General features: G+C 39.5%; 1 protein-coding gene and 1 long non-coding RNA gene across 2 annotated transcripts in view; one reads left to right on the top strand and one right to left on the bottom strand.

The window, feature by feature from the left end:
- DCDC1 (doublecortin domain containing 1) overlaps positions 1-26,865 on the bottom strand; it is a 421,814-nt gene that overhangs the window by 101,491 nt on the left and 293,458 nt on the right.
- LOC122460730 lies at positions 7,408-26,846 on the top strand. Its single transcript, XR_006282200.1, has 3 exons — positions 7,408-7,418; positions 21,238-21,241; positions 26,704-26,846. It is a non-coding gene; the product is annotated as an uncharacterized LOC122460730 (long non-coding RNA).

The following is a 26,865-nucleotide window of genomic DNA, read 5'->3' as shown; positions in this document are numbered from 1 at the left end:
CTGATTTGAAGGTATACATTGTCCCCAAATGTGAAATAGTTACGGGTGAGGACAAAGTCACAAAGTTCAGCCACCAGGTTTGCCGTGACATTATCGGGAATACTGTTCCTGATGGCTTTCATTTCCATAAAAATCATTTAAATAAAGATTTGTTGTAGCTGTGTCGGTCTCAGGATATTAGAGATACTAGATGGGTAAAGTAATATCTTTTATTGGATCAACTTCTGTTGGTGAGAGAAACAAGCCTTTGAGCTACACAGGTGTGTCTGTCATGAACAGAAGTTGGTCCACTAAAAGAAATTACCTCACCCACTTTTTCTCTCTATTAAACAAAAAAGTTTTTATAATGTCACTGCTCTTGTTGTTCCCACCTACAACAAAGAAGGAGCCATACAAGGTAGACATCACCACATGTCCCATAAGGTAATGAATAGTATGGCCCCACAGAGATACAGCAGTTGTTCAAGAGCAAGACTTTCCAATAAGTATACTTATTAAAATCTTAACAGTGGGAATCCTTCCCAATCCCTATCCAGCTCTCCCCTCAGATTTATTAAACTAATCCATTTATTTCATACAGGGTAATTGTGTTCCCCTGATTCCCCCTCAATCCATGACCTATTTATGCATCAACTGCACCAGTTCCCACACAAGCCACCCGTAAACCCAGAAGGTCTGACAGGGCTGCCATAGCAACTTCTTCACCATTCACTTTACATCCTTAGTTTAGGGGGCATGGACCAGGTTGCCTTTATGTCCTGTCAATCCCTTACTGCAAAAATGACCTCTTTGGGACCTGGGCAGCTGAGTAAATAGTAATTTATGACAGGGATTGTAAACTGTGGCCCCAGGTTCAAATATCCTCAAAGGTGGTTTAAAGCCATCTGTTCCCTCACTCCCAAGTTGCACTGATTGTAGTTCTGACACAGACCAGGATCTGGGCTCAAAAAAAATATTTTTATTTGATATAACACTGCCAGATTGAGTGTCACCTAAAGACACTACTGAAACCAGATTCAATAGGAATCTCAGAGGATATTAATTCAGAATTAGTTGTAATTATACTTGTGTAATGGTGATTCTGAAGGCAACAGCAGAAGTATGGTGAACCTGAAAATGTATATTTTGCTCATTTTACCATTTGCCTCTTTTTAAAAAGCTCTGTTTATATTTTTGGTGTTCCTAATTTCTAATCTGTTATTGACTTTAACTGGAGCATGCTCTCCTCTTAAATCTACAAAATGAAATGATAAAATCAACAGAGAACGTCTTGTCTGTAGCCAGCCTAGTGGCATTATCTCAAATATGCTACACACTGTTGTGCATGATCCTACTGCAAATTTACCAGCAGATTTGAAATTTTCTCTGTGTCTTGCTGTCACTCTGTTTTTCTAGTAGGAAGATGCAGACTTATGTATGTCATAGACATCAGGTGATATTTCAGTTTCTGGGGACAGGTGCTGCCCACCTAGTTTAAAGATGCTCTGTGCAAGCCAAACAATGGAATATTACAAACTCTGATCTGTAACAGGGCCTTATCCTAGTGTAAATCTGTTGGATTTAAAGGAGTTATTCCAATGTACACTGGTGTAAGTGGGCACAGATCCAATGGAGCTCACTTCACTAGAGATGTGGGGACATGACCGGCCAGACAAGCTGCAGAGGTATAGGATATTCACACCTTTGTTCTGGTCTTCTGCAGATCTCTAAGTATCTGCCAAGTTTGCATGGCAGGCCCCATGGAATATTCTGTGCAGGGATATCAGGGGTGGAATCCCTAACTCTGTCCCTGACGTATGAAAAGGGAGGAGCTCAACAAGATGTTCATCATGGAACTTTTCCCACAGCCCTCTCTTGCAGGCACAGAAGTTATGGGATGGGAAGCACCTGTATGGTTATCCTATTCATCCTGTTAATGGATAGTCCTCAACGTTTATGATAATCTCACCACAAATGATAGGAGATGAGGCTTCCATACCATCCAAATGAAAACTATTCTCAGTTATTTTAAATCACAAGAGTGAAGTTCTTGAAGATTATGGACTAAATAAATCTCTATTCAGAAAACAAAAGCAGAATTATAGTAAATAGGCATGAGATTTTAAAAATATATCCTCAAACAAATAATTATGGTAGATATGTAAAATCAACCAAATCTGCAGCCATATATCTCAGGCTGGCTTACATCTATTCTTATAAGCAGGGTCAGACATTTTTGACACCTGGATGGAATACCTCCAAGGAAAACCCAGGGCACTATAGGAAGCAGTGCTGATGATTAGGTAGATGGCACTCTTCTCTCTGGGTTAGAACTAAATCAATTTCTTAGAGGGATGCGGGGTAATGTGCTATTGGAAATGAAACATTAAAGAGGTGGCTCTGGTGACTGTACATTTAGGATTTCATTCAGAATTGCACTTAAAGCAGAACTGAATTCTCTGTTTTTTCACATTTAAATGACTGAATTTACTTTCCAAATTTTATACTCAAGCTCTTGTTAGGAAAATTGTATTTTCTTTATTGTACAAGATCTACTGATTTTGGAAGAGGAAAGAATTACAAATTCTCCCTTTTTGAAATTTTGGTCCCAGGCTTTGCTCTCTCAGGCTAAAAAAGCCAAAGTCCCTACAAACACCAAACATGCATTCATTCTATATATCACCAAACAGACATTATTCCATTAATTTGCCATGAGTTCTAGCTACGCCAAAAGTATCTGATGGAGCTGTCAACTTCCATCAGCAACCTCCATTTTCTGTTGTTGCCTGCCTGCCTTGCCAGCTGTGCTCTACACACATCCCAGGTGAGCATGGAGGTGGGCTAGAGAACAGGGGAGCATGTTGATGGGAGTGGGGTTGTGCAGGGGGCCTTAGAAGGTGATCAGAGGTGTCTGTGATGTGTGTGTGGGAGGGATTGTTATTAGGGATGTGTGACGCAATAGTATTAAGTAGGCATGTTGGGAACAGGGGACTGACTGGGTTCTGTGTAGTGGAGTTGGGAGGCAGGTATTGTTAATTCCTTAATGCTTGAAGGACTCCTGTGATGCACAGGAAAGCTGTGCCAAAGGAGATGAGTGCCTTGAACTGAGGCATCAGCTCATCAAGGACTTCCACCAGTCAAGTGCCTCAATGTGAGCAGCTCTGGCCAGGCAGCCCCTTCTAGGTGATGCCTCTCTGCTGAAACATTCATCCCACCATAGCCTGGCTATTTGCACGAGCCTTCCAAGAGAAATCTGTCCCTCACCACAAACTCCTCCTACATCTGGATCATCATCTATACACCATGAAGCAGCACTAAGGAGATTTTGTGGATTGATGGGCAGATGAGCAGAGATATGAGGGAGCACTGGAAGGTGACTGGTGATACAAGAAAAAATGGGCTCTTCAAATAGAAAGGCTTGGGGTGGCAAATGCAGAGTGGAGAGGAGATCCACTGTGATTAACCTCCAGAGGTTCTCCGGGGCGCTGATCTTCTCCAATGAACCATAAATGGCTCACAACAGTGGATCTGCTTTCCACTCCACTTCTGCCAACCTTGGCCTCTGCACCCCAAGTATCAATTATAACACATGCTCCTTTCACAGACCCCTGCTCCCCATGTTGGTGCCCCTTCATACTCATTCACCCTTTCAGGCCCTCTATAATCCCAACCCCCCTCCTCAGAAATTATCCTCATGCCCATGGACTGTCCCAGTGCTGATATATATCAACATTTAAGATTTGAATGTGGTAGGAAAATATGTGGCATTGTGGGGATCAGAGTATGGGAGGGATGATGTTTAGGTGTGGGAGGTGTTGGAGGAGATGGGGGAAACATTGCTGTGTGTAGGACACAGGAGAGGAGTGCACATGTCCAGAGGACCAGTAGGAGAAGCGGGTGAAGTGGGTCATGGGGGAAATGAGGATTCAACTGTGATTGAGGCAGGTGAGGATACAATAAGGATACCAACAGTGAAAACTATCCATGTGAACAGTGATCAGCAGTGACATATAGTTATTAAAAGCCCTGGGAAATTACCCCAAGCAAAAAAAACTTTGGTAACTTCAATTTAAGGTTGCTCATGTGCAATTCCCACCAATGCGATCACTACAAAACCCAAGTAAATTGGCAGTTACACCAACATTTACATCCACATAACCTCAACTAATACAACTTGCCACCCCAAATCTCATATTATTCAGCCATATTCACAGACATCACAACTACACTATCAACTCACTTTCAATTCTCACATAGGCTGACTCACTGTACATGTTCCTTGCTATCACAAGCAAATGCAACTCTGACCTTATATTTTCTAATGGACACTGAATGAAATCCTGACTCCAATTCAATTAATGGCAAAACTCCAACTGACTTTAATGTGGTAGGCCACTGACTTTATGGCATGTCTATTGGTAAAACGCCCCATTTTGGTTGAATGTGGAGTTATGGTTGTTCATTTTAATTTGGTTGTGAGGATTTAGATGTGTGTATTCATAGATGGCAAATGACGGGGCTAGAGGGGCTCACCCCCCCAAATCAAGCTACCAGCTCACTAACTGCCCCCCTGTGCTGCCTGAGCAGGCAAAGCCCTTTGTCCTGGTGGCACTAGGGCCAGGAAAGGAGGGGCATCACTGGGGGGCAGTTAGTGAGCTGGTAGATTGATGCATGCAGATATGTGTGTATGCTGTGGCAAGCACCTTCTATGGCAAGACCCAACAGGCTAGAGTGGAGAGGAGCCCTGCAGGACTGGAGCTGCTGCTGCTGCCAGGGGTGAGCACAGAGCAGACTTGCTCTCCAGTCCCACACCTCTTCTGCACCAAGCCAGAATGGAGACTGCACAGCGACACCCCTTCCCCTCAATATGCACCAGAAAGAGGGGCCTGCCATCAGAGAGTGTAGGCTCCTCCTACATATGCACAGGAGTATAGAGTAGCATCTGCCCATCCCATGCACCTAGACAGCCCTTCCACACAGAGCTGGGAGCCTGGTTGCTCAGCCCCTCAAAGAATATTTTCATAATCCACGTATGTATGTGTTGTGAATTTTTCTATGTTAGAATGGAAAGTGAATTTTATGTGCACCTATTAAGTTTCCAGACCCTTCAGCAGCCAAAGGAGAGGAGCCACTGAGCCCAGGGCCCATGTAAATTCAGGGGACAACAAATGAAGAAAACAGGGATGGGAGTAAGGGTCACAGGTTCAAAAAGCAGGGAGCCAGAAGGGGACTCTGAGCAGAGAACCCCAGACAGTGCCCACTGCTCCTCGAAGGCATCCAGGGAGCCTGTGGACATGACCCAGAGGAACTCTGCCCAGATACATGATCTTAGGGAGGAGTGGAAATATGCCCCACGACTGCAGAGCACCTCCCTAGCATCCAGCATCCTCCTCATGGCCAGCATCCTCCTCATGGCCACCTTGGCTAGTGCCAGAAACAGGCTGACAAGGATTTTTCAATTTCATGGGACCATGGATTGCGTGTGCAAATATCAGGAGGTGCGGAGAAAAGTGCACCCAGAACTTGAGGAGAAGGTTCTGGAGGAGCTGGAAAAGGAGCTGCAACCTGGCGCACTCAAGGGTCTCCCTCATGCTACAGAAGGGGCAAGTGTCAGAGAGGTGGGTGAACCACGCTAGGTACACACCCATGTTCATGTATCCATGAAAGAGCTGCCAACTGATATCCCCAGTGGGCCAGGGGACCAGGATGGAATACAAATTGGCCCACTGGAGTTTGTCACCTTCCACAGATGGTAGGAGGTCCTACCACTTGGTGTTGGGACAGGACACGAGAGTGAGGAATTGAAGGGTATGGAGTACGAGTGCGTACAGCTGTTTACTAAGAACGGTTCAGAAACGGACAAGCTGCATTCCCTGGGTTGCTCTAATTTATGCTAGTGACTACTTCCTGTATCTGGGAGCTGCAAGATGGCATAAAGTATTAATTCTATCAATTACTGAGATGAACTCAGCTCAGCCAGAACAGAGAACTGGAGCTACAACATAGTTCCAAACTCTCTCACTGTTCTAAGTGAAGTATTTGCTATTTTATGAGAATTCCAGTTTAATTTAATTTAATTACAAGATTAAAAAGAGACAGATAGGTTCCGTGCTGCAACCCCTCGGGAGCTTTTGAAATTTTTGTGTAATCTCTGTGCCTCAGTTACACATCTGAGAAATAGGGATAATAATATTTCCCCATCTCACAGATATTATATAAAGAGAAATTCATTAATGTTTGTGAGAGGCTCATTTACTCTTGTGAGGCCATATAAAGTTCCTAGACAAACAGATAAAATAAAGAAAAAAATATACTGCAGATGGAGAAATTCAGTTGGTATATTTGAATTGTTACTACTTTGAGTAATTTTATGTTGGTTAAATTGATTTGCAAGATGAGAATGTGTTTGAAAATTAATAGCAATATTCTTTTGTTTTATTTTATGTAGTTCTGGAGATCACAGAAGCCTTAGGAATTAATTGCCGCCTTCTAATAAACACAATGATGTAATGATTTATTTAACATTACTGTTTTTTGTTTGATTCCAAATAAATTGCAGATTTTTTTCTGGTGTGATACTAAAACAATTACCATTCTGAAAAAGGATAATTAATCACCAATTTTTTCAGATTAGATCATATATCTCTAAAGAGTGCCCACAGATTTGATAGTCTTCAGCTGCTGTGTATTTATTTCTCATTTTTTCTAGTGATGTACCACCCCATCAGTGCTGACATTTAAATGAGAGAGTATTCAACACAAATGTGATCATTTGTACAGCATCCAATGCGGCACCATACTGAGATGATTGCTTCTGGGAGCCATCCATGGGTTCTCGAATAGGGGGAAAAGCCAGGCAAAATTTTATCAATTTACATTTTTCTGTGATTAATTTTTATGCAAATAAGGGCCCGACCGTGCTCCCATCTCACCTGAATCATGCGGATCATCAAAGACAAATTGAGCATCACTTATTTAAAAAATAGGCTTTAAACTACTCTACAGCTGTGTTGGAAAATGCTAAGAGCAGGGCATGAACTTTTCTAATGTAACAGGAATAGATAAGAAAATGCCTCTTTTTGCATTTTTGTCAACATTGCCATAAGCATGAATCTTAACAAAATCCTAAAAATTGTCTTTGTTTTCATTCTATATGCCCTTGTGAATATGTAACTACAAGAAAGCTGCATGAGGAGATTTATTCCAATTTCAGAATATACAATCCAAAAGTTCTCTCAAATAAGAAAAAAGTATTGTTATTGAAGATACTAAAGTTACATAGGCTAGGATATTGGTCATTATGTGCTTGCACAAGTAAACATTCATAGTTTATTTACATTTTAGGTACACAAATATGGTGAATAAAGGTATGATATAAAATGATATAATATTAATGTGTGTATAATCTCTAATGTTGTTGCATATATATACACAGCATTGTTTGTATGTTCATAGTTGCAGAAATTTCATATTCTTCTACACTGCAGGTTTTTATAGCATTATAGTTTAGCAGATGTCACTGCTGAACACATTTTAGTTTTTGATAGCTGTGCTGAAGAACATAAAATATGAAACTTAAAATCCTATTTTTTAATTTCTAAACAAATTTCCATTTTTCTTGCTGCTCTATATGAAAGCCTAAAATGCTTCTCAATGGTGTTCAGATATAGGCATTATCAACTGGAATTGTACATTTTTGGCAGGCACAAAATAAATTGTGAGTGGAAATCTGAGTACTTGTGTCTCTAACTATTTGATCTGCATCTGCAATTCACATATAAGCACAAGCATACAGGCCCCAAATGCCACCACATTTATGAAGTTATCCTTGAATGGTATGTTCAGAAAACTCAGGTATTGTCAGAGCTGTGGGCCTCATCTTAGAAACCTTTAAACATGTGAACACTCATGATGGTAGTCCCATTGAAGTCAATGGGATTGATTACTGGAGAAAGGATTATTTTTGTCAGCAAGGATTTACAGGATTGAATCCCATCTACCAAACAATCCTTTAGACTTAGATGGTCACTCACACAGCATATACATTAAAACTGTAATTTTAAAGGAGGGTTTGTTAACATAAATTTTCTTTGAGGCACTGTTTCTCTAGAAAGCATTAAAAGGTGAAGCAGTACGTTCATTATTCCATATACAATATATTGTAAATATTTACATAATGCAACCAACCAGAGATATGTCCATGTGCTTCACCAGATTCTCTGCCCAATCCTGGCCCCTTCTATATAGCCCTATTCCTTTCCTTGCATAGTACAGTTCCACTCCACCATTTCACAGTTGACACAAGACGGGAAATCCTTGTCCTACTGAAGTCACTGTGAGTTTTGACTGACCTTCAGAGAGCCAGGATTTCATCTATGGGCTCATAGGGCTGAGGGAGCTTGTAAATCAGGAAGCCATAATTGGCTCTCGGAAACCTCCCCCCACTTCCTGAGCTGAACAGATCTTGTTGGACGGGAGAATCTGGCACGCTGTTTTTAACATGTTTATTACTGCTTCCTTCTCTGTCTTTTCTGAGTATTGCAAAACACTGTGGTATGAGCCATGCAGACCATATCATGCACAGTGAATTGCAGAGATGACTGAATTCTAGTTGTCCGTTTTGTTAGCAGTTTTGATAACAATTTTGATGAAAAATGTTTGCAAAAATTAAAAAAAGAGAAAAAATGGTTCATTTTGAATCTTGTGAAATGGCAAAAACTTCAACATTTTGAATTTTTTAATGAATTTGTTTTACAACCATCTGTAATTTTGAAATTCATCTGGATGAAAGATGCTATATAAATGTCTTTATCATTACAGTTGCATTACTGTTTACTCCTATCTATCATACTCAACTTCCTTACAATGAAAGATTCTGCATATACCCCATACTATTGCTGCCATTCAAAAAGATTCTTATAAATTGTATTAGCCACCATGTTCTGTATTGTTCCTTACTGTACAGAATTGGCATTCTGTAAAATTTGTTTCCTCATAAATAATAGGTAAAATAGCACCATGGAGCACCTTCCAAACAAGGATTCCAAATCTCATATAAACAATAAGGCTGAAATCCTGGCCCATTTCATCCTAAATGATTAAGCATTCTTGTGAGGTATTTAAGGGACATAAAAGGATTATTTCACCAGCCACTGAGATGCAGTGGCGTCTCAGAATGGAACATAACTGCAGTAAACAACAGTCTAGAACAGGAAGTGGATGTATTCGGAAATTCAAATTAAGCATAATTTCTCTCTCACAAGAATCTTTACTAGGACCCAATTGGCCTTGTAGAAGAAGTGTTACAGCAAGTGGAAATGAGCACTCTTATAACATTATATTTTTTGTGTTATAATAAAATTGCTAAAAGTAATTGAAGCAAAAATATTTTCAGTATACTTCCATTTTGCATAGGTAGCCCACATATCTTTTCCTACAAATATCGTAAATCTTTGCTAGCCAAATTAAACATTAACTGCTTGGGTAGATTACCATGAAATTTAATTTAATCTGCTTGAAACAAAAGCAGTGTGAAATAAACAATGTATAAATTTAATATTTTACTGCATCATGGATTGATTCTACAAAGTGCTCAGCACTCTTCCCGAATCCAGCAAATCACTTAAGCACATGATTAACTTTAACCATGTGAGGAGTCTCATTGATTTCATAAATACAATTTATGAAATTCCTCTTTTATAGATCTAGAAGTTACATGACAAACTGTTAATAAATATTTCAAGACTTACTGTAGGCACCAATAGGACTGTCAGCTGATGTGATTTCAACTGTTACAGCTGTTGTTTAAAGTCAAGGATAGTTGACATTTTAATGTGAAGCCACCCTGTCTCTCATAGTAGCAAATTGGCTCCTCCTGACTGACAAGAAGTGCTGCTCCCACAAGTGCTGATTTAGCATGGTTGGAGACAGTGGGACCAGTGGCAGAACAAGACAGCCTTGCCAAATATACATTTTAATTGCATGAGAGGACAGAGACGAGCAGAAATGAAGAGACTGAGAGTGAAACACCGGAGAAAAGAAAGGAAAGGAAACAAACAGAGAAGAGACATGCCTGTGACATGATATCATATCCCTTCATCCTGAAGTTACATGGTCAGTTGTTCTGTTTTTTGCTGTTGAGGTAGCAATCTTTGGCATTAGACCTATGTATTAAAAGTAGAATGCTCAAAGGGAAATGTTGTATGGAAGACAACAGTCTTCCTTTATATGGACGTGAGCACAATGACACAGAAGCAGAAGATTAAATTTAAATGTCCTTAAACTATATTTAGTTCAGAATTTATTCACAGCAAAAACTTATGGCTAGCATATGAGGAGAAGATTCTGGGTCTAAGATAGCAGAAAATTTGCTGGAGAAAATAAAAAGGAACAAATCAGTTAGGGACTTGGATATGAATTTGGACTAAAAGTACATGAATGTTCTAGACTGTAGTTTTTAACTGAATTGAATATCTACCAACAGCTTTAACTCTCTCTCTCTTCTGTCATACATTGTTCTGAATTCCTTATGTAGATAACTGCTTAAAATTTAAAATGGGGAAACTATTGCTACTTCAACAGAATTTTGCCGTGTTTATACACACAGATTCTCACAGGTTCAGCAAAGACAACATGGAGAACTAATTAAGATAGGTTATTTACGAATGACTGTAGCTCTTGGAGTAGTTTCTCACTATAGATCCACTCTGCCTGGATCAGTATGCATCTAGCACCCTCTGGAATGCAGTGATCATTGGGACTATTGGGCACATGCTTCTCTATGGAACCCAATATTCAGGGCCAAGAGCAGCAGTCCCAGCAACATCTCAGTATCATTCCACCTAGCAGAAATCTCAAGAAAGACTCCAGAGAAATATGGCAAATGTGGACCTATACTGACTATCTACACACAGAACTACAGAGACAGGCAAGCAATATTTTTTTCTCCTTCAGGTCAATGCAGATCTCCATTTCTGAGCAATTAGGAAGTAATATCAACTCTCAGTGTCTGAGGATTACCAGTTTAATGATTGAAGACCCATTCTCCTGAATTGGGAATCACATCTAGCTTCCACGTCACACACGAGGAATAAATAATAACAATAATAGAAAAAATAATGCTATGTAAGGGTCAGAATCAAACTCCAGGAAGCAGCCTTATATATTTCATTGACAGAGGCGTTTCACAGTCATTATGTTGATGCTGATTTGGATGGATGGTATGTGTTCTAAAACCATCAAGTATCAGGACATCTGCAAGTCATAACAGATTTGCATACAAAATCTAATCCATTTAGACAATTGTTGAGCAGAGTCCCACTGGACTTATCTGCTTATGCGACAAACAAGCAAAGAGATCTGCTTATAAGTTTAGTTCTAAATAATAGCCAAGATTGCTTTTCACATCCATAATATGCAACTAATCTTCCCCCTGGTTATTTTATAGTCTATGAAAAATTTGAGAAAGTTGATGGATTGATTCAGATGGAACTCAGGAACTACTTCAGTCAAGAATATGGAGTCTTATATAGTATAAGAAGTATTCTTGAGCTCTTCTGATCCCGTTCAGCACTAACCAGGCACATCTGTAAGGCTTGGTCTTCCTGGAGTGGGGTGATCTTAAAAGGGAAAACCTGCCACAGGAAGGTGTGGTGAATAGGAAAAAGACTGCTGTACCTCAGAGACTGCTGACCACAGAGACAGATCAACCAAGAGGGAGACAGTTATAGGTCCCATTGTCACTGAAACTGCATGGACCGGCTATGAAATACGGTGCCTCAGGAGGAGGGGCTAGCGGTAGACCCTAATTAAAGAGAGTATACCAGCTGATAAGCCAAGACCCAAAGGGTTGACCCCAGAAGACTGCCTAAGAGACAAATCACCTTTACCTTTCTTTTCTTTTCTTTTCTTTTCCCTTGACTCCCCTTTCTCTGAAGGGAAAGAGAAAGAAAGGGACCTTTCTTTTGTTTGTTTTGGTTGGAGAAACCCCTGTGTATTACAAACAGGGGAAGGACATTATAAATTACTTGAATCAAGGTCTGGTGAGGACTTAGGAGAGCCTCAACCCTCCCTCCTCCAACAATTACTCACAAGAGTAAGTGCTAATGAAGGTAAGGAAGAGCTGCAAAATGCTGTTCTCAATTTGGATATAAAATAAAGATTACTGTCAGGTTTTATTACAAAACTATTTAACCAAAACCTAACACAAAAACTAAACTCATACAAACTGGTAGCTTGAAAAAGAAACAAGCGGAAGTGACAGATCATTGGCAATTAATTCAACTCAAGGGAATACATTCTGTGTATTCCAAAGTGATTATGCACCTGAGAAAAGGAAGAAAAGTTATTTGAAAATAGATTAGAATATATGACTTGCTTCCACTTCATTTGGATATTTTCAGAACAGAAGTGAGCATTAATTATTTTAGATGGATTGTGACTAAAAAATTAGGTCCTCAAAGTAATGCTTTATCACGTGGAATTGGGCCATAAGGAATTCTTACATTTGTAGGGGTAAAAAATCAGCATGAGGACTACTGGATACTTAGTGGAATAGTTCTCATTTTTGTTACTAAGAGTTGTATGTCAAAACCTCATGCACTGTTCCTAGGATTTATATTTTAGTATAAAAGAAGATAAAAACAGAGTATTTTAACTCCTGTTCCCCGCTAACAGTTTATATTAAGGTTCCCAAACTTGATTTAACTTGACAAGTATTGCATTTCAAATACCATCTCAGCATGGAAGGTTTATCTCTTACAGAGTAAAACATCCATATCACAGAATTTTTTTATTAAATAAGTGTTTTATTGACATAAAAAGACTGTTTTAATAAATCTAAATTAAATGCACACTGAGGAACCTTAAACGATGAATGACAGAGATTACAATACATGTTCCAATCTCAGTAAGCTATTACCTGAAAGAGCTCACATTTTTTCCTGTTCCAAAAATTATACATCTATATTGAAAAAACTATCTAACGCCTCTTCTGCGACGGAAGAAGTCGCTAAGACTTATTGCAGTAAAGACAGACAGGTGCTATCAAAATTGAGGTTACTGTCCTGATTGAGACTTTTATGATTGTTTTTTGCTATTTTAATTTTTTCCCCAGTTTTTAAAATTGACTTAAGTGTTCATGAAAGCTAATGATGTCACAGCGCTAGAAAATGAACTGTTTTATTTATCCACAGAAAAGGTACTGCATGGGCCACAGCAGACAAAGTTTCCCCATAATGCCTTCCCTCCCCAGGACAGAAGGGGGAAGCAGGTAGATTACTTTCCACGCTCATTCAATCCCTTTCTCCCCTCCTTTGAGATTGCCAACAGTATTGCCAACTGAGATTACAAAGATGAACATAATAAGTCTACTAATCTTTGAAGGTTGTAACAACCACAAAAAGGAGAAGAATTAGCTAAAGTGGTACATAGGGGTATAACTAGGAACAATGGATTGAAATTGAGAAAGGCAAAATTCAGTGTAAACAGAAAAAATTCCTGTTGATGAAAAGTAATAAGTTGTGGAACAGTTTCTCAAGAAAAACAGGGGAAGGGCCATTTTTTGGACTTTTAAAAAACTACACATTAGACAAAACATTAGAAAATATGCTATAGGGAACCATCATGCATTGGTAACAAGGGAACATAAACTGGATGAACTAATGGTTCTTTTCCTTCTCTAATGTCTATGATTCTCTGAATATAAATTAGTGCTATTTGTGAGGGTGGATTTTTTTTAACATGTTCCCTGGGAAGTAGAATGATAGATGAAAATCATTCCAGGTAGGTCTCAGAACAGATATAGGAAGATAACTTCCATCACTACCAATCTGACCTTGATTGAAAGTATTTTTTAATTTGGTTGTATATAGCAACTTTAAAACATAAATGGAAAGACGGAAAATATTCAACCTTTCCATATTGTGACCCATGTTTCCATAGTAGGACCACCCCTTTCCTCATCAGCCCAGGATCCTCTTTCCGTCTAGCAATATGGGAAAAGTAGGGGGATTACGAATCTTTTGTTGAAAACCCTTGCATTGGGCTATTCACTTTGCTGCTAACATTGCAACCTCACAGAACTTTCTGGGAAAATGATGACAGGGTAAAAGTTTCTATAGAATCTACATGATTTAGAAGCCAAAGTTCCATTTTCAAAAGTAAGTTGGGCACATATGAGCTTATATCCCATTGACTTTCAATGAGACTTGGCTCCCTGTGTGCCTAAGACATTTTTGAAAATGGGACCTAGCCTCCTAAATCACTTAGAAAATTTTGCCCAAAATCTTAAAGGGACACTGTCAACTTATTATTATGATAATTTAACATGTATATAGTAGTGGCATCTAGTGGCCAATCAAATTAAGGTCCCTTTATACTAAGCATTGTAGAAACACAGTAAATAACAGTCCCTGTTTTAAAGAGCTAACTTAATTCAAAACCCATTTTTTTTTAAAAAATGCAATCTAAAATGACTAGAAATGTTTCCATGACTTATTTTTAACTGTGAAAATTATTTTGTTAAAAAATCCTCTACAGTGTTGTTTACATTTCACCAATGCACTGAAAATAGAAAGTAAAAGTTACTTCAGAGACTGACTGTCTTGGCTGAGGAAAATTCAAAAATTAAACAAGAAACACACAATGAGGAAAATTTAATATCCTTTTAGTTTTAATAATAAATGTCACTATTAATAACAAAGGTAAGGGCAGACAAATTTAGAAACATGGGAAATACTGTTGGCTAGTACCAGCTGCTTCAGAGGAAGGTGCAGGAATCTCTGTTATGGGATAACTTGATTTCAAGGAAAGTTTGTTTCTAACCCACCAGTCAGAGGTAGGTTTATGCCCGGAAGTATGACAGTTTATATCCCTTCCAAAGCTCTTGCTTTAAAAAAAAACCACAACTGAACATTCTTGACACTTTTACAGCATATGGTTTTCATCTTGATATTTCTGTCTTTTATAAGAAACGAAAATAGGGTTCTTGTAGCAAATTCTGTATCTTGATTTATTATTAGGATAAGAGATTCCCCCCCCTCCCATTTTACTTGAAAGCAGACCTTTTCACCTGTGCATCTACCAATGTGATATATGCCATCATGTGCCAGCAATGCCCCTCTGCCATGTACATTGGTCAGACTCGACAGTCTCTACGTAAAAGAATAAATGGACACAAATCAGACGTCAAGAATTGTAACATTAAAAAACCAGTCGGAGAACACTTCAGTCTCTCCGGTCACTCGATTACAGACCTGAGGGTGGCTATCCTTCAACAAAAAAACTTCAAAAACAGACTCCAACGAGAGACTGCTGAATTGGAATTAATTTGCAAACTGGATACAATTAACTTAGGCTTGAATAGAGACTGGGAATGGATGAGTCATTACACAAAGTAAAACTATTTCCCCATGTTATTTCTCCACCCCACCCCCCAATGTTCCTCAGATGTTCTTGTTAACTGCTGGAAATAGCCTACCTTGCTTGTCACCATGAAAGGTTTTCCTCCTCCCCCCCCCACTGGTGATGGCTCATCTTAAGTGATCACTCTCCTTACAGTGTGTATGATAAAACCCATTGTTTCATGTTCTCTGTGTGTGTATATAAATCTCCCCACTGTATTTTCCACCAAATGCATCCGATGAAGTGAGCTGTAGCTCACGAAAGCTTATGCGCAAATAAATTTGTTAGTCTCTAAGGTGCCACAAGTACTCCTTTTCTTTTTGCGAATACAGACTAACACGGCTGCTACTCTGAAACCAACTTTTTCAAGGCTGACCTACAGCAGAGATTCTTGACCAGGAGGGTTCCCCATCTAACTTTCTGGTTGGAGGGGTGGGAGGGAGACATGGTAAATCTTCTAATACTTCAGTAATTAATGCCACTCACTCAAATTTGGGAAAGCTTCCCCTCTGTCATGATAGAGGTATGGCTGGGCCAAATTTGGACCTGGTTCACCATTTTGAGAACTGGACTTGAATCAAAACTCTGTGATTTTAAAATGTTCAGAAAAGTGTGTGTTTTGGGGTATTATTCCTCCACTTGCACATTCTGGCTGGGAGATGAACCAGAAGTGCCAAAATACTGTGAGAGAAGCTACTCTTTTAGGACACCTGGATAAATGTGAAGCAGAAGTGGCAGAAATCTTGCAAGAAAACCTCTTCTCACAAGATTCACATCCTCATCTCAACCACACCCTAATGCCAAACCTTTTGAGCTATGTCTTTCTCTAATGGTGAGAACACTTCTCTTTTTTATTGTAAGGTTCCACCTCAGTGGAGAGTTGGATACCAGCAGAAGAGTATGAACTGAGGCCAAAATTGGCCTTTATAAGAAGCAGCTACTGGCAGGGTGTTCAATATTAGGGCTCTCCCCACTTTGTCCCAAATAACTGAAATATGGGGACCTTCTGGGCACATACCAAAGCTGCATTATATCTTTGTACAGTACATAAAATGGCTTGTTGTATGTGAGAAAACACAGAGCCAGTGTATCATCATCTTTAAAAAAAAGTTTGAAAATATGAAGAAAGTTACTTGGAAATGAGATTTACGTTTGTTGGCATAGTGGATAAACCTCATTCTCAGTGTGTCATCCGTGGTGATGTAGCTTGAAGCCTCAAAAACTGAGATGCTATTTGGAGATGAGACATCCTGTACTAAAGGGTAAGCTACTTGACTTTTACAAAAGAAAACTCGAGACATTCAATCAGCAAAAAAGTGCTATAAGCGAGCATTCCACAGGGCCTGCCAAGTGTTTTAAAGCCTCTTATGTCATGTAATACCACAGTGCTAAACTTTGTAAGCCTCAAACCATAGCCAAGCCATTGATTTTGCCAGCTGAAAAGGACGTTTGTTCTGTTATGTTTGGGGAAAGCTCAGCTGTGCAGGTTGGTGCCATTCCATTGTCAAATGACATAGCGAATCGCTAAATTTCAGAACTCAGCAGTGATGTGAAAGATCAAATGTTGAACTACATTAAGATGAGTTAATTCTATGTAACCCAGTTTGATGAGACAACCAATATTACCACAACTGCTTGTTTATGTCAGATATGTGCATGAAGAGTCACTTCTGGAAGAATTTACCTTTTGTCGACCCCTTCCAACTCTCACTACTGGGGAACTGATATTTGTAATGCTAGATAATTTCATTTGTCAAGAATGTCTGAATTGGGATTGATGCATTGACATTTTCAGTGATGGTGCTCAATCCATGATGGGAAAGCACAGAAATTTTGTCACTTGAGTTCAGGGATTAGCTCCAAGTACTAAATGGACTCACTGCATGATGTATAGAGAAGCCTTGGCTGCTAAGAAAATTCCCCAGCCATTGAAGTCAGTTATGCAGCAAGCAGTGCAGATAATCAATTTTATAAAAGCAAGGCCACTCGATGCACATTTATTTTGAGGCCTGTGCCAGGAAATGTGATCTGATCTTCATCTCCTACTACTTCACTCCAAAGTAAGGTGTTTAGCACAAGGAAGAGTGTTCCTTTGCATTATTGAGGTATGTGAAAGAGGTTAAAATCTTTTTAATTGATGTAAAGTCAGATCGTGATTGCCCTTGGCTGGCTCTGCTTGCTCACTTGATTGATGATTTCAACTCTATGAATTCAATGGATGCATCTATGCAAGTGAAGGATGCAAATCTCCTCCTCCTAACAAAGTAACAACTTTAATGAAGAAACTAGACATTTGGGACTCTCAATTGGCAAATGAAATTTACAACATTGCCCACATTTTCAGATTTCCTCTAGGATGATGGTGGCACTGTGGATTATAATGATCTGAAAGCTGCCATTGCTGAAAATGTGAAGGGACTGAAAGAACAGTTAAGCAACTACTCCAAAAAGGCTGAAGCTCCCTTGCCTGGGTTCGTGATACATTTGTTACCTCTGTAGGTTAAAGCAATCTTTCAGGGGAGATGGCAGAACAGCTTAGTGAGCTGAAATGTGACAGCAGATTGAAGCAATGTTTTGGCACCTCTTCTCTCAAACTTCTGGCTTTAAATTGTAGAGGAATTCCCAGGGCTCTCTACTGCAGCAGTGAAAATGGCATACTTTTTGCTACCTTTTGCTTCGGCATACTAGTGTGAAGCTGGGTTTCCAGCACTGAAGACAAAGTAAAGAAATGGGCTCCAAGTAGAAGACAACCTATGACTGCATTTCAAACACCGAGCCTTGCATTGATCTGTTTTCCAGTACCAAACAAGTCAAAATATCTCACTGACATCAGGAGAATTAAAACAAGTAAGGGATATTTTTATAGTACCATTTGACTTGTATTTTGAGTAATTTGCCCAGTATCTCCTGAACAAAACAATTAGCTATGCTAGATGGCAGCATCCTTCTCACTATCACAAGTGTGTGTATGTGGGGTGGGGACTCCAAGTTAAACAAAATGCTAAGGACAGGTGTGATCCAAAAAAGGTTGAGAACCCTTGACATACAGGGATGGATCCTACAGTCCTCACTCAGTCAATATTCCTATTTGAGTGGCACTTTGGCTGAGTGAGGGTTTCAGGACTAAGCCCAGTAGGAATTACAAGTATTCATTGCAAGTGGGATAGACACAAGCATTAGATTTTGGCCAAGTGGCTGTAACCTCATTTTAATTTTAAAACAAGATAACTGTAAAGGCAATATGTCTTGGCAGCAGTGAAAGTGGGGAAGACAACAACTGTCCTGTGCTGAAATCCAAAGCAACTTAACTGTTCAAGGCATAAAGAGCCTTCTTCCACCTCACAAATATCTTGTCAGGTCCAGGCAGCTCCACAGCCTAAGGCCTTCAGAACTATGCAGGCTAGTTCACAAGGAAACCCTGAACCTGATCACAAAAGTTCAGGCATCTTTGCAAATCCATCACCTTTCAGTACAGAAGTTGGTTTGATGCCTCATTTGAAGGAAAGGATGGGACTCCATCTCCCAACCTCTGGCAGGGTTGGGAGACTCAACCATGATCTCATACCCTTCCCTAATCATTCTAACCCTACCAACAGGAATCTAACCACTGCTGCCTTAGCAAACTGCCCCAAGTTACAGTCTTGTGAAAAAGCCATGAATTAAGTGAATCATCATCTGTATGAGGACTGCAGGGTTGAGCTCAGGAAGAATTATTTGTATTCAATTTGCTACCTCTGTAGAGTCTACCTCACTCTTCTAAAGATGTGAGACAGACACTCAGCTATTCAAATTTGCCTTCATTATCCCTAAGAAATCCTCATGAGAGCATTGCTTTAGGAAGATCTCTGTGAATGACTATCATCCAAGACCTTCTTCTTCAACCAAGAGAGCATGGTATTGCCTTCGTTGCATTGCATATGACATTAATGCAGCTCCTCAGGCAGCTGTTCAGGACAAATTCTTCCCAATACATGAGTCGGAAGATGTATGATCAGCTATGGATCAAGAAGTGGATACAGCTAAAAGTAAGAATAGAATTTTAATAAATATTTGATATTCAAAGTAACAAATAAAGGTGTTAAATAAGAGCTTTTCCAAAACTATCTGTCTACACAGTGTAATTTGAGAGGAGGACTTGAAACACTTCACTGTTTACAGGCAAGAAGTTGTTTCATCTTCCATATTCAGAGTAAGAATGACAAACACTAACAAACTCTTCTGCAGTTTAGAACTCCTGTCTGTGTGGATTATCCTTTCACAGCATAAAATCTCTGTTTTGCTCTGTACACAAGGCTGTAGCTAATTACAAGAAGAGACAGATGCTAAGCAGCCTTAAGGCTTTCTCTGCCACCACAGTGAGTCTGTGCTCTAGTCAACAAGCAGGTAGTGAGTGAACTCAAATGTTATCTGACAAGGCAGCAGATCCCATCACCTAAGGTTAGAAAACAGACAAGCCACTCTTTGTATGAAAGTAAAGACAGAAAATTTTCAAGCAGATTGTTTCTGACAGAAATCATATCACAGCCGCACTTTCTGACAAAGTCTGCATGAATGAAACTATACACTTTCTGTTTCCCATCTTCCCCTTTAAGAAAAAGCCAGTATTTCAAAGGTACATTGAAGGTGACAGCTCAATGCACAATGGTTAGCAAGTTCTTATAAGCTTGTTTTCCCTTTGGAGGTATTAAAGAAACAACTACAGCTTATTTATTTGGTTGCAGGAGGTTGTGCCATTTTAACCTAACAGATACCCAGTTTTCTAAACACCTGAATCTTGTTTACATACGTGAAATGTCAGGTTCAACATGGAAAATTAGGTGCCAGGTATGAGCTTTCAAAGACTAAGTGGAACTTTACAAAGCAGTCTGACTTTTGTAAAATCCACCATACATAAATACATTTGTAAAATATCCTTTAAGATTTGGCCCAGTTATGTTAGGCACTGTGAAATAAACAAGGTAAAATTTTGCCTTCAGATGCAACATTTGAATCCAAGTACAAAATTTGGCTGTTGGGGTTGTAAAATCTTTGGAGCAGATTTTCCTCTCCTTTATCACAATATCCATGAATGCCAGGTGAAAGAAAAATATATGCTTCTTTGGTAACGTGATAAATCCAGATTGTCTCCACTGTGTAACAGATCTGCGCATTTCTCACTATTAGGAGATTTCCATCTATTTTACAAATAGGATTCAATGGCTGGATCCTTGTGAGCAGTGTCAAAACAAGACAGGAGAAACAGTCTTCAGTGGAGCACATCTGATTTTTGTTCACACAGGTTCTGCCTGTGCTGAAGACCTGCAAGCTGGGCATTTGCTTCTTATGATCAGTGAAAACTAATACTTAAGAGTTTTGATCCATTACTGACAAGGACAGTTAATACCTCTCTCTTACTAGGAAGGCAAGGTAACATCCAACATTAAATGATCAGGTGGATATTGTGAGGTACGTTTGTCTGTGATGCCATCAGGATACTGATTATTATCTCATTGTTTCCTTGCATTCCCCTGTCTGTCTGTATCCACCTGTTATTTCTTGTCTTACACTTAGATTGTAAATTCTTTGGGGCAGGGTCTGCCTTTTTGTTTTGTGTTTGTATATCACCTTGCACAATGATTACAGCTCCTGGGCACTATGGTAATATGAATAATAAATAGTAACAATAATGATATAATCATGACCTTCATTTTTAAATCCTCTTTTCAGTAGAGAGGGAGAAAGCAGATTGATGACTGATCCACATGAGATGGAGCTGAGACTAGCTGGCAGGGATAATCAACTAACGTAATTATCGAAGGTTGTAACTACTCTACCTATTGATGGTCTATGTTAACCCTTTGTCAAATAGGGTTACAGCCTGGTGGTAATTTTGGCCCCATTTCCACTTGGATTCCCAGGTAAGAGCAGGAATTTGTACATTTTTTTTACCAAATGTTTTTAATAAAGAGATTCTGGACTTTGCTTACTAATGTAGACCTTGTTATAATCACCCCTATCTGTATCATCTACAAGGTGACTTGCAATGAGCTTCATTTAAGACTATGCTAGAAAACTATATGGGCAAAACATATTTCCGCATCTGCTTATTGGTATGGGTCAGTGTGAACAAACTTCTGCTGTGTACTCTCTCACTGAATTCTAGTCAGGATGCTGGTTTTAATCTACTAACTCTGTTTGTCTTGGGATGAAGCTACCCGAAAGACTGCACCAACACAATAATTCAGTTTATTGAAGCCAGTTTTGGTGACAGTCTCATATGTATGTTCCGAAACACTGGAGAAAGGATATTATTGGGTATGGGGTGGGGGAGGGAGATAGTGTAACTTTATTAGAGGTTCAGTTTGCTAGCCTTTGGATCATGGTGTAAAATTAATCTTTATGGCCAGATTTTGCCTAATCTAAAGCATGGTCCTTCCCCTTCTGCCCCTTTCTTTTTCTCTGTTGTAAATGGAGATTCATTTATCCATACATTGTGCACAAATGATATAGTGACCTTTGTTAAAATAAAGGATGTAAACAGTTCCTAGATATAATTTTATGTTCTGATTTCAATAAAAGCAAACAATTTAATAACTGTAACACCATATTCTTCAGTGGTCAAAGTTTAGAATATTATTTCTGTAAAAAGAATTACACAAGACAAAATACACATTTTAATCACAATTCAAAATATTAAATATCACAATCTCTTGACATTTACCCATATTCAGTTTAAGTGAATTCATTTACATAGGAAATCAAATATTGTATTCAAAGGCACAAGCAAATTTCTGGCTAACAGTAAACCATTTGCCCTTAAAAATGCAGGTACTACAATTGTATATCTTTCTTTTTCTCTCATTGAACTTATTTTACCTCTAGCAATCTAGAGCACGGCTGAACTTCTTTATTTCTTTTTTTTGTCAAAAAGAAATCCAGTCCCCTCACTGTGTGTAAAGAGGGCCATTTACCATTAACTCAAGTTCTCCTAAGGTAATCCTCTGCAGATTCACCCAGTAAATGATGTGTCATGCCTTGCAAGTTTTAAAACACTTTAAAACAGTTGGACAATTGGGCCACTCATGTACACCAAGTGTGGATCTGAATGTCCTTCCTGAGGTTAATAAAGACCTAGACCAATCATCTTCTCTTTTTGCTGAAATCCAGTGTGAAGAAGAGAGGGTTATCTGCAGTAGCAGTACATTCTGAGAACTCTTGCCTCTTGTAAGTAGCCTTCCCTTCTCTTTCATAAAATTGTCGTTACAGATCCCCACTACAGAAGAATAGCAACCCCAAGGAGAAATGCTGTGATGTGCTTAACTAAAGAGAGACAGAAGGACTGCTCATCCAAATCAACATTTGAACTAGCTCCAGACCTAAGAGGACAGTGATAAAGAAGAGTGTGATTTGAACACATAGCAGTTTTACAGCCCCTGGATTTAGAGATAAGACTGAGAAAAGTCATGGAGGGAGCTATAGGACTAATCAAATAACCAAGTCTTGCTGATACTGGAACTCCTGCTGGCTCTTTGTTTAATTTATTTAGATAGCCTCGGAAATAAGATTGCTTTCACGTTGGACTGGAATCCTGAAAGGGATTCGTTCTACCCAAATAGTAACAATAGCTCTTTTTAAAAAAACTAACATATAAGCCAGGCCTCACCTGACATTCGATGAAGCTCTGGGCAGATGACTGGAAGCTATCTGATAACAATGGAATTTTAATTCCATCTCAGGCAAAAATTTGGGTAGAGAACAAAACCATCTTGTCTTTGTGAAAAAAAATGTAAATGATGTATGTGCCATAAGCCTTTCCTGAGCCTTTCTTGATCATTTTGACTGTACCTAGGAAGACAGTGTTCAGAGAAGGATGGTGGAAAGAACACTTCATGATTGGTTCTAATGCATGGTCCATGAGCCTAGTGAATACCAGCTTTAAATCCCATGAGCTACAGACTGGTAGGTAAATAATTATCAAACCATTATAGGCTACACTGTAGGTTTCATTCCACAGCTCTGTGACTCAAACACTCTGTGTCTGCTTCATGTGAATGGAAGCGTGAAAAATCTACTCCAACCATTAGTTTTCTCCTTTTTTGTCATCCTGATTGCCAAACTGAAAAGGATTTAGCAGTCCTGCTCTCTCCAGACACAGGGATTGCTATTGTGGAAGGCCCTTGTGCAGCAGCATATGGACAGGAAAGGCTACTTGTGCAGGTGGTCAAGCAAGAGCCTCTCACAATTTGTCCACCAGAAAACATTTTACAGAGGATGAGAGGAGAGAAAGGTAAGCAGCAATGTCCTCCAAGTGCCCTTTAAACACCATGACAAAAAAGAAGACAAATTTCATTGACAGCAACTATTCTACAATGATAGAATTAGGCGAAATTGAAGTGCTATAGTTCTGCTATGAGATTATGCAGAAAAATGATTCCAGCTGATGATTTCCAGATTTGCCCTGAGAATGACAGTTTAAGATCTAAGATTTTGGCTACACTAGAGAGTTTACAGCGGCAGGGCTGTATCAATGCAGCTGTGCCGCTGTAAACTCTCTAGTGTAGCTGCTCTAAGCTGAAGGACAGAGCTCTCCCATTGGTGTAATTACCCCAGCCCAGGTGAGTGGGGATAGCTATATTGGTGGGAGAAGCTCTCCCACCAACATAGCGCTGTCCACATCAGTGCATAAATTAGCATAAGTTATGTTGCTTGGGGGGTGACTAATTAACACACCTGAGCGACATAATTTATGTCAACTTAAGCTGTAGTACTTGTGGCACCTTAGAGACTAACAAATTTATTAGAGCATAAGCTTTCATGAGCTACAGCTCACTTCATCAGATGCTTTTGGTGGAAAAAACAGAGGAGAGATTTATATACACACACAGAGAACATGAAACAATGGGTTTATCATACACACTGTAAGGAGAGTGATCACTTAAGATAAGCCATCACCAGCAGCAGGGGGGGGGAAAGGAGGAAAACCTTTCATGGTGACAAGCAAGGTAGGCTAATTCCAGCAGTTAACAAGAATATGAGAGGAACATTGGGGGGTGGGGTGGAGAAATACCATGGGGAAATAGTTTTACTTTGTGTAATGACTCATCCATTCCCAGTCTCTATTCAAGCCTAAGTTAATTGTATCCAGTTTACAAACTAATTCCAATTCAGCAATCTCTCGTTGGAGTCTGTTTTTGAAGCTTTTTTGTTGAAGGATAGCCACTCTTAGGTCTGTAATCGAGTGACCAGAGAGATTGAAGTGTTCTCCAACTGGTTTTTGAATGTTATAATTCTTGACGTGTGATTTGTGTCCATTCATTCTTTTACGTAGAGACTGTCCAGTTTGGCCAATGTACATGGCAGAGGGGCATTGCTGGCACATGATGGCATATATCACATGGCAGATGCGCAGGTGAACTAGCCTCTGATAGTGTGGCTGATGTGATTAGGCCCTATGATGGTATCCCCTGAATAGATATGTGGACAGAGTTGGCAACGGGCTTTGTTGCAAGGATAGGTTTCTGGGTTAGTGGTTCTGTTGTGTGGTGTGTGGTTGCTGGTGAGTATTTGCTTCAGATTGGGGGGCTGTCTGTAAGCAAGGACTGGCCTGTCTCCCAAGATCTGTGAGAATGATGGGTCGTCCTTCAGGATAGGTTGTAGATCCTTGATGATGCGTTGGAGAGGTTTTAGTTGGGGGCTGAAGGTGATGGCTAGTGGCGTTCTGTTGTTTTCTTTGTTGGGCCTGTCCTGTAGTAGGTGACTTCTGGGTACTCTTCTGGCTCTGTCAATCTGTTTCTTCACTTCAGCAGGTGGGTATTGTAGTTGTAGGAATGCATGATAGAGATCTTGTAGGTGTTTGTCTCTGTCTGAGGGGTTGGAGCAAATGTGATTATATCGTAGCGCTTGGCTGTAGACAATGGATCGAGTGGTATGATCTGGATGAAAGCTAGAGGCATGTAGGTAGGAATAGCGGTCAGTAGGTTTCCGATATAGGGTGGTGTTTATGTGACCATCGCTTATTAGCACCGTAGTGTCCAGGAAGTGGATCTCTTGTGTGGACTGGTCCAGGCTGAGGTTGATGGTGGGATGGAAATTGTTGAAATCATGGTGGAATTCCTCAAGAGCTTCTTTTCCATGGATCCAGATGATGAAGATGTCATCAATGTAGCGCAAGTAGAGTAGGGGCATTAGGTGACATTGATGACAGGACATTGATGAAGGAGAAGCATGTACTTCTATGGCTTTATCAGGCAGTTTTCTTTATTCGAGTACTTATTGTATGAAGAAACTCTGCCTGAATTGTTTGCATGTTAGCTCTATTTTCTATTAGTTGTTAGGTCAACATCACTACATGACCTATTATTTTAAAATGATTAAAAATGTGCATTATCCCAATTTAGAATGTATATTTTATTCTTTCTGTATTTGATAGGTTGGCAAGAACATAACTCGGAACCTTATTTTGATTCTCTATCAATGTATGTGCACAAATCCTAAAATTTGTTTTAAAACTTCCACAGCGCCCATATTATGGGCTTGCTTTTCTATTGCCTTGCGCCTTGTAAAGTCATTTAAAACAGTGTAAAGGGAGCACTCAGATTTGGTAGTGTTTGATACAGGTTTGCACTCATTCTGCACTGGTATTGTCTTAACTGATGGGCTGCTAAGAGTCTCTTTTGACTTGTAAACTCTTTATTTCTTGTGTCAAGGCTGAATCCCCACGCTGTCACTCTGAGTGCAGAAGGTGGGGACCCACAAGGATTCTAAAAATTAATACTTGCTACTCTAGGCTTGTATTAAACTCCCAAGGTTACAGCTTTTCTCTGACCTTGGGTTGGTAATTGCTGCCACTACCCAAATGCAAAAAAACCCCTTGAAACCAGGAAGGAACACTTGGGAATTCCTCCCTGTGGAATACCCTCAAGACCTTTGACCCCTCCCCGCTCCGGGGAAGAGCAGAGAGAGAAAACAAACTAAATTAGCTGTTGACACCAGCTAATCAAACAGCATATGCACAAACCTCTTAGGACACCAAAAATTCAATCCTGTTCTTAAAAAAGGTAAATTTTATTAAAAACAAAAAGAAAGAAAATACATCTGGAACTTAGGCTTTTGCTAGATTTTAAAAGAGCAGTTCCAAAAATCAAGCACCCAAAATAGCTTTCTTGGGAGTTCAGCTTAAAGGTTACAAGCAAACAAAAGCATCTGGGGTTAGCACTGAGGCGTCCACAAGCCAATATGAAATAAAAGAAATAACCCTAATTGTGTCTTTTTAGACATTCCCTAATTTTACTTACAGGTCTGAGGCTCCAGATAAGTAGGTTTGAGGTATGAATTGATTTAAAGCTAGTTACAGCATTAATGCTCTGTGTCCCTGCAACCCAGAGAACAACAGACAAAGGGAAAGTTTCTTTCCCAATTTTAAAAAGTTCTACCTTTCCATTGACTCTCTTGGTCAGGTGCCCACTCCTTTTCTTTTACCTGTGGGCTTGTTAACCCTTTACATGT

This window comes from Dermochelys coriacea, chromosome 6 (genome assembly GCF_009764565.3).
Source record: "Dermochelys coriacea isolate rDerCor1 chromosome 6, rDerCor1.pri.v4, whole genome shotgun sequence".
In the NCBI taxonomy this organism is placed as follows: domain Eukaryota; kingdom Metazoa; phylum Chordata; order Testudines; family Dermochelyidae; genus Dermochelys; species Dermochelys coriacea.
The sequence above is the reverse complement of the archived record's forward strand: the minus strand, read 5'-3'. Positions and strand labels throughout refer to the sequence as shown.